This window comes from Coregonus clupeaformis, chromosome 31 (assembly GCF_020615455.1).
Source record: "Coregonus clupeaformis isolate EN_2021a chromosome 31, ASM2061545v1, whole genome shotgun sequence".
Taxonomy (NCBI): Eukaryota; Metazoa; Chordata; class Actinopteri; order Salmoniformes; family Salmonidae; genus Coregonus; species Coregonus clupeaformis.
The window spans coordinates 20,598,091-20,606,677 of record NC_059222.1 but is presented as its reverse complement, the minus strand read 5'-3'; positions in this window follow the sequence as shown (position 1 = coordinate 20,606,677).

Below are 8,587 nucleotides of genomic sequence, written 5' to 3'. Positions count from 1 at the left end.
GGCATCAACGTGCCATCTTACACCCATAATAATTGGTATACACAAGTGAATGTCAGGACGTCAAAGTTAAGAGCGCAAAGAGTGTTGTGCGGGACAATGCCGCTTCAGCAATTAGGCTACATATCATACTAAGCAGTAGGCAGAACTTAACCGCAATCGTGATTAGGTCGGTCGGCGGAAATAAAAGTACAGGTTTGTCCCAGACAATACCTTTCAGATATAAAGAAAGGTCTGCAAAAAGTTGGCAGGATGCTAAAGTTGGCGGGAAAACGTCTTGGTTGAAAGGGATACACAGACCAAAATCCCACTTATTTACCATGCCTGTATGTTTATACCAGCTTTTCCGTATATCTGAAAGGGGCACGGGGGTAAGAAACATGGACAAATAAAAGCCACCTAAATACCTCGTCAGTATTTCTGCATTTTCACAGACCCTGTAACCAAAACATTTATGTGTGAATGGTTCTCTGCTTTTTTGCAGGTAAATTCATTAACACTTAAATTGTTTAACACCTCCCTAGTTTGAAATGCAAACCGCCCCCATGGTTTAACAACACCTCCCACCCCCCCAATTTGCTAGTTACCCACTGATATGTATAAAATGGGTATTCCTGCAAATAAGTGTTAAATAAGAGGTGGTTTGAAAGGGGGTCAGATAAACATTGACTTATATATATTTTTTTTTACAGGTAACATTCCACATCTTCTGTCTTAAATTGGTATAACACAAGGGGCTCTATTTTCGGCTGGCATTATTCCAGCGCAATAGTGGAGGTGCATAAAGATGGCGGCTCCCATGTACTTACCAAAAGTTCATTTTTCTAAGTTAACCGTATTGTACATAGCTCTCCGTTACTTTTTTTGTATGGTCATTAACAGAGTATACACAATCCCAATTTTAGCTTCAATACACAGGCATTTTGAAAAACCCCAAAAGTAGATTATGCTGATTTATTGGCACATTGAACCATATCACACACCATAGTTTAAAAACTCAGTGGATAGTTTTAAAACAATGACATCATATCTGAAAACGGCCATTTAATGCACGTTCGCCATTGTCAAATGCACGCTTGTTTGCAATTTCGACATGTTGAAGCTGGCGCTCTTGTATTTTCAAACCCTAGCGCCAGAATTGGTCATTTACCTGTTTTATATGAGTTCGCTTGCGCTGAGGTGGGAGGGGTGGCAATATCTGAGATGTGTCCTTAAAAATGTGTACCAAAGTGCCAATTTCAGTATGGGCTGGTGGGGATATTTAAGACCAACCGAAAGCGGGTCTGGTAATGGGTTGGTTGTGGCATAGATTTTGACAAGAGAAGCACAGCCTACCCAGCTGTGATGCACAGCGCCCATATGCACATGGAACAAGAGAGATGTGCTTTTTCCCTTTTCGTTTGATTTGATCAAAAACCAAGCATAGCCTCCCCTCCGCTCAACGAAGGCTGTTTTTTTTTGTCCTGCCCAATGCATTCGCCAAGTATGCATGTGAGCTTTTATCTATGTAGACTATTGTACATTACTTTAGCCAGCTCTTGTTATTATTTTGGATGTGTGTAAAAAAAAAACTCCATGTAGGCTACATGCCCATCATGAAACTAGAGATAAGATCATCTGGTGACACTGGTATTTAGAAACATTTCAGTTATTTTCCTGTAACAATTGCTTGTTTTCTGTTTCGTTTGATAAAAAACAAACCCTTAGTAGGCTACCCTTACCATACTATAACGAAAGACATACTGCACCAGACAATGCGTCTGGTATCTTTCATATCCTAGCCATGCATTACCCACGTAGCCTATCCATAAAAGGTTTCTAAATGGTCTAATTGTGAGGCTTTTGCAATCATGCTTTTGCATTATTCACAATTCACATAGGTCTACCTGCAATGCATTGGCCTACTCCATTCGGCTTGGATCCATCCCCATTTCCAAAGAGTGCTTCTTGTCCAGTTACCAAAGACACGCTCCTCCAAACATATTCAAATGTTCAATCCTAATCAACGGTAGGCCTAGATTATATCTTGCTTTTTGAGAATGTGCCTCACACATACAGTACAATTTACGGACGCCTAGTATTTTTTATTTAAGGAGAAGTGTGATGCATGAAGGCCTAATTGAAGCCAATTACGAAAATGTCCAAACATATTGAGCAAACAATGGATGTGTTTTTCACTGTTGCTCTCACTCTTTACTGTAGCCTATGCTATGTAATAAACTGTAGTATCAATCCACAATGGACTAGGATGAGAATATTCCAACGCAAGACCGTCATTAACCTACAGAACTTGAGACAAACACATACAGTAATAAGCCATGGAACGCCTTGATTTGCCAATGAATGGCCAAGCCCTCGTCACACCTACAACTTGTTTATTCATTCAAACCCAGCCCTTTCGTGCCACCGCCAGCTATTGCGCCCATAATTCTGGCTGTGAAAATATTTCTGACACACCTACGGACCTATAGTGCTACCGCAATGCTTAGATTTACCATTGCGTTAGGTTTGTTATAATAGAACCCAAATTGACAAATGTCTATGTACTGCAAAATTGACCAGCCAAGGTACGCACGCACACACATGCACACACACACACACACAAATAAAAAAAGCAGACCTTGTTCACACATGTGAATCCTGCTGTCAGTCTCACTCACTAATTAGCTCCCATTCTAAGGCACTGTCTCCTCACACACACACACACACACACACACACACACACACACACACACACACACACACACACACACACACACACACACACACACTGCTGTCTGTCAGCCTTCTAACTAAATAATCACTCACAGGGCTCTCTCTATCAGTTTCCTCTGTGTCTCCCACTCTCTCCTGGCATCTCGGAAGCGGCCCCTGACAGCTAGAGCGGCGCTGGCCTAGGATGAGTTGGGCTGAATGATGGCCAGAAACAGCGAGAAGAGGACCACTGAGCTGAGAGAGAGAGGAGAGTTACAGCTTTTCCCAGCCTCTCTCTCTCCTCTCACACACCTAGTGGAAGGGAGAATTAGGGCCTTTTCCAGTCAAGTCAATGTTTTTGTGTGTTTGAGCATATGTAGGGTCTGAGTGTGTATATGTGTGTTGGAGTGTCAGTGTAGTATGTGTGAGTGTGTGGGTAGAGTCCAGTAAGTGTGCATAGAGCCAGTGCAAGAATGCCAATGGTAGCCATTTGATTAACTGTTCACCAGTCTTATGGCTTGGGGGTAGAAGCTGTTCAGATTTGTCCCAGATTTGGCGCTCTTGTACCACTTGCCGTGTGGTACCAGAGAGAACAGTCCATGATTTGGGTGGCTAGAGTCTTTTACAACTTTTAGGGCCTTCCTCTGACACCCCCTTGTATAGTGGTCCTGGATGGAAGGGAGCTCAGCCCCAGTGATGTACTGGGCCGTACGCACTACCCTCTGTAGCGCCTTACGATCGGATGCCAAGCAGTTGCCATACCTAGCGATGATGCAGCCAGTCAAGATGCTCTCAATTACATTTTACATTTTACATTTTAGTCATTTAGCAGACGCTCTTATCCAGAGCGACTTACAGGAGCAATTAGGGTTAAGTGCCTTGCTCAAGGGCACATTTACGTCATTTAGCAGACGCTCTTATCCAGAGCGACTCACCAATTGGTGCATTCACCCTATAGCCAGCTGTAGAATCTTTTGAGGATCTGAGGACCCATGCCAAATCTTTTCAGCCTCCTGAGGGGAAGAGGTGTTGTCGTGCCCTCTTCACGACTGTGTTGGTGTGTTTTGACCATGATAAGTCCTTAGTGATGTGGACATTGAGGAACTTGAAGCTGACCTCCTCCCTATAGGCTGTCTCATCATTGTCGGTGATCAGGCCTACCACCGTCGTGTCGTCAGCAAACTTAATGATGGTGTTGGAGTTGTGCACGGCCACGCAGTCGTGGGTGATCAGGGAGTACCGGAGGGGACTAAGCACGCACCACTGAGGGGCCCCCATGTTGCCTACCCTCACCACCTGGGGGCAGCCCATCAGGAAGTACAGGATACAGTTGCAGAGGGAGGTGTTTAATCCCAGGGTCCTTAGCTTAGTGATGAGCTTGGAGGGCACTATGGTGTTGAACGCTGATCTGTAGTCAATGAACAGCATTCTCACAAAGGTGTTCCTTTTGTCCAGGTGGGAAAGGGCAGTGTGAAGCCCAATAGAGATTGCGTCATCTGTGAATCTGATTGCGTAATCTGTGGATCTGTTGGGGCGGTATGCGAATTGGAGTGGGTCCAGGGTGTCTGGGATGATGATGTTGATGTGAGCCTTTCATAGCAACAGATGTGAGTGCTACGGGGCGATAGTCATTTAGACAGGTTACATTGGTGTTCTTGGACACAGGGTGGTATGCTTGAAACATAGTGGTGGTCTGCAAGAAACATGTAGGTATTACAGACTGGTTCAGGGACAGATTTAAAATGTCAGTTGGTCAGCACACCCTAGGGTTCTTATGCATTTACACAACTTTTCAGAATTGCTGATGGTGACACAGACACATTAGGAATGCATTGTACATATGCAAACATCATCTACCCACACACAGGGGCGGATTGGTCGTGCGTACGGCCCAGTACATCACTGGGGCCAAGCTTCCTGCCATCCAGGACCTCTATACCAGGCGGTGTCAGAGGAAGGCCCTCAAAATGGTCAAAGACTCCAGCCACCCTAGTCAAAGACTGTTCTCCCTGCTACCGCACGGCAAGCGGTACCGGAGTGCCAAGTCTAGGTCCAAAAGACTTCTCAACAGCTTCTACCCCCAAGCCATAAGACTCCTGAACAGCTAATCATGGCTACCCGGACTATTTGCACTGCCCCCCCACCCCATCCTTTTTACGCTGCTGCTACTCTGTTAATTATTTAACTCTACCCACATGTTCATATTACTTCAACTATCTCAACTAGCCGGTGCCCCCGCACATTGACTCTGCACCGGTACCCCCCTGTATATATAGCCTCCCTACTGTTATTTTATTTTACTTCTGCTCTTTTTTTCTCAACACTTTTTTTGTTGTTGTTTTATTTTTACTTTTTTTGTTAAAAATAAATGCACTGTTGGTTAAGGGCTGTAAGTAAGCATTTCACTGTAATGTCTGCACCTGTTGTATTCGGCGCATGTGACCAATACAATTTGAATTGATTTGATTTGATTTGATTGGTCATCTGGCAATTCTGGCAAATGTCAGATGGGCTGGACAAATTCTTTTTTGGGTGAGCTGATCGAAATTGACACACACACAAATATTTTTTTATATAAAAAAAATGAAAAAGGTGACATGGCCAGCGGGCCATGGGCCTGTTTAAAAAAAAACATAAATGTGCCAGCCCGGTTTTCTGATAGGCTGAGCTGAGGTCACGCACACTCACATTAAAAGTCAAACACGCCATCAGCAGAGAGACCTGCTCCGACTCTGTCATCAGTTAGACATCCAAGATCATCGATCGTAAAAAACGGAAAGGATGCCTATAAACATAGAAAGAGCATATTCTACATTGTCACCTCACTCAAAACGTAATATTTTTTGGGCTGCTACAACCATGATTTGGGCAAACTGTAAAGTGCATTATATATGATTCCTTTAATGAAAGTGTCTTCCCTGCCCCTGTGCATGTGCCCTTGCTGGGGCCTGCTGCTGTGATAAGCTTGCCACTTTCAATCTCCCCCCCATGCTCTCAAGAGAAAAATGATTTCTGATCAGATTAACATTCCAAAATGCAATTGTGGGAAAATCACAGCTCTGGAAGCTTCGTCCCCTTGTCCCTGTCGAAGAGAGGATGGAGTCAGTTTTCTGTAGGCATAATTGTTATTTCTCAACTCTCAATATTCAGCTCAATAGAAACTATTTTACAACCAAAATATTTGATATGGCTTTGAGATATGGAGCGGCGCGCGCATAAAATGCGCACCTGCCATTACGAGGGCATAGGTCTATAGGTCTCATGGGTAGTAGCCTATAACTGCAACGTTTTTTTAGCACATAAAATGTACTGTTGGATGAATACATGGTTACTAGCGGTGGGTGTTATTTTTTTGCGTTAGCGATCTAGTTAATGTGTTTTGAGTTTGTACTTCCTCAGGTGTTGAACCCCAAATGAATTAGCCTATGATATTAGTTATTGCACATAAAGATGTATGTAATTAATCTCTATTAAACAAAAAAGTCCTATTTCGACAGTAATATATAGCAACTATAGTGTAATTGTCAACCCAAAATTCATGACAATCTTGATCAGGTGCACATAAAGATATATTGAATCATGCATTCCTGCTAGGACGTGTTAGATGAAACAACTTATTTCTTGAATACCTCAGTATTTATTGTACCTCACTATGAAGATGATTACTCATGATTTGAGTCTGACCAAATCATGGACTGATACCACCAACTGTAAAAGTTTGTGGCACCAGTGACACCAGGGGAAATGTTAGTCTGGAGCACTGTAATAGTAATTAACACTTAGGGTAGGTGTTGATTCAGGGGAACACTAATTAGCAATATAGCCTAAGCCGTTAGCATGGCTTTTATAATGTACAGTTGAAGTCGGAAGTTTACATACACCTTAGCCAAATACATTTTAACTCAGTTTTTCACAATTCCTGACATTTAATCCTAGTACAAATTCCCTGTCTTAGGTCAGTTATGATCACCACTTTATTTTAAGAATGTGAAATGTCTGAATAATAGTAGAAAGAATGATTTATTTCAGCTTTTATTTCTTTCATCACATTCCTAGTGGGTCAGAAGTTTACATACACTCAATTAGTATTTGGTAGCATTGCCTTTAAATTGTTTAACTTGGGTCAAACGTTTTGGGTAGCCTTCCATAAGCTTCCCACAATAAGCTGGGTGAATTTTGGCCCATTCCTCCTGACAGAGCTGGTGTAACTGAGTCAGGTTTGTAGGGCTCCTTGCTCGCACATGCTTTTTCAGTTCCGCCCACAAATGTTCTGTAGGATTGAGGTCAGAGCTTTGTGATGGCCACTGTGGTGTCGAGACAACGATGCTGATATGCTGTGTAGACAAGAAAATCCGCTGACACTGTACCTGATTATAAAGGTTTATTATATCAAAGGTTCCAGCGTCAATTTACAGATTTCTGCAGAAATCCGGAGAACAACTAACCCAATCTAAAAATGATTATTCTCCCAGTCCTTTGTTCAAACATGGTATTTATCCTATGTAACATAATATGGGTGTTTTGAATAGACCAATCCCTGGCTTCCACATATCCAAGTCTCCTCTGTTTCAGGGGGCCCCTATAGTAATGCTTTCCAGATGTTTCAGCAAGGCAAAGTAAAGTTCATCTAACACACCATTTGCAAACGTCAGCCAAAATTATAAACTGTTCAGATACTACACCACTCCAATACCTTGACTTTGTTGCCCTTAAGCCATTTTGCCACAACTTTGAAAGTATGCTTGGGGTCATTGTCCATTTGGAAGACCCATTTGCGACCAAGCTTTAACTTCCTGACTGATGTCTTGAGATGTTGCTTCAATATATCTACATAATTTTCCTTCCTCATGATGCCATCTATTTTGTGAAGTGCACCAGTCCCTCCTCCAGCAAAGCCCCCCCACATCATGATGCTGCCACCCCCGTGCTTCACGGTTGGGATGGTGTTCTTCGGCTTGCAAGTTACCCCCTTTTTCCTCCAAACATAACGATGGTCATTATGGCCAAACAATTCTATATTTGTTTCATCAGACCAGAGGACATTTCTCCAAAAAGTACGCTCTTTGTCCCCATGTGCAATTGCAAACCGTAGTCTGGCTTTTCTATGGCAGTTTTGGAGCAGTGGCTTCTTCCTTGCTGAGTGGCCTTTCAGGTTATGTCGATATAGGACTCGGTTTACTGTGGATATAGATACGTTTGTGCCTGTTTCCTCCAGCATCTTCACAAGGTTCTTTGCTGTTGTTCTAGGATTGATTTGCACTTTTCGCACCAAAGTACGTTCATCTCTAGGAGACAGAACGCGTCTCCTTCCTGAGCGGTATGACAGCTGCGTGGTCCCATGGTGTTTATACTTGCGTACTATTGTTTGTACAGATGAACGTGGTACCTTCAGGCGTTTGGAAATTGCTCCCAAGGATGAACCAGACTTGTGGAGGTCTACCATTTTTTTCCTGAGGTCTAGGCTGATTTCTTTTGATTTTCCCATGATGTCAAGCAAAGAGGCACTGAGTTTGAAGGTAGGCCTTGAAATACATCCACAGGTACACCTCCAATTGACTCAAATGATGTCAATTAGCCTATCAGAAGCTTCTAAAGCCATGACATCATTTTCTGGAATTTTCCAAGCTGTTTAAAGGCACGGTCAACTTAGTGTATGTAAACTTCTGACCCAGTAGAATTGTGATACAGTGAATTATAAGTGAAATAATCTGTCTGTAAACAATTGTTGGAAAAATTACTTGTGTCATGCACAAAGTAGATGTCCTAACCGACTTGCCAAAACTATAGTTTGTTAACAAGAAATTTATGGAGTGGTTGAAAAACAAGTTTTAATGACTCCAACCTAAGTGTATGTAAACTTCCGACTTCAACTGTATATGGCTTAAGCATACAGACA